General features: G+C 48.7%; 1 protein-coding gene across 4 annotated transcripts in view; it reads left to right on the top strand.

Moving 5' to 3' along the window:
- The window catches only part of KLHL13 (kelch like family member 13), a 190768-nt gene that overhangs the window by 122188 nt on the left and 68317 nt on the right, over positions 1 to 263 (top strand). The gene's annotated exons all lie outside the window — the stretch shown is intronic.

Raw genomic sequence — 263 nt, 5'->3', positions numbered from 1 at the left:
GAATCAGGAAGAAAATTTATGAGTCGGGTGCCTGAAACAGAAACTTAAAACACCACCCCTCGCCACCCCCATCACTTTCGGGGCACCTACGATGCTATTTTGTGGCAGTGTTTTAACATAGTATAGACGAAATGTCTACTTGCCACCGCTTTCGCAAAATGCCTCCAGTTGCCTTTGACGGCAGCTTGAATTTGTCAATCTCCTTGTCAGTCACTAACCCCTAGAGGTTACCGGACCCGCTGCTGAGCCTTGGAATGGTCCCT

This window comes from Crocuta crocuta, unplaced genomic scaffold (assembly GCF_008692635.1).
Source record: "Crocuta crocuta isolate KB4526 unplaced genomic scaffold, BGI_CrCroc_1.0 scaffold531, whole genome shotgun sequence".
NCBI lineage: Eukaryota > Metazoa > Chordata > Mammalia > Carnivora > Hyaenidae > Crocuta > Crocuta crocuta.
This window is presented reverse-complemented; position numbering and strand designations above follow the sequence as displayed.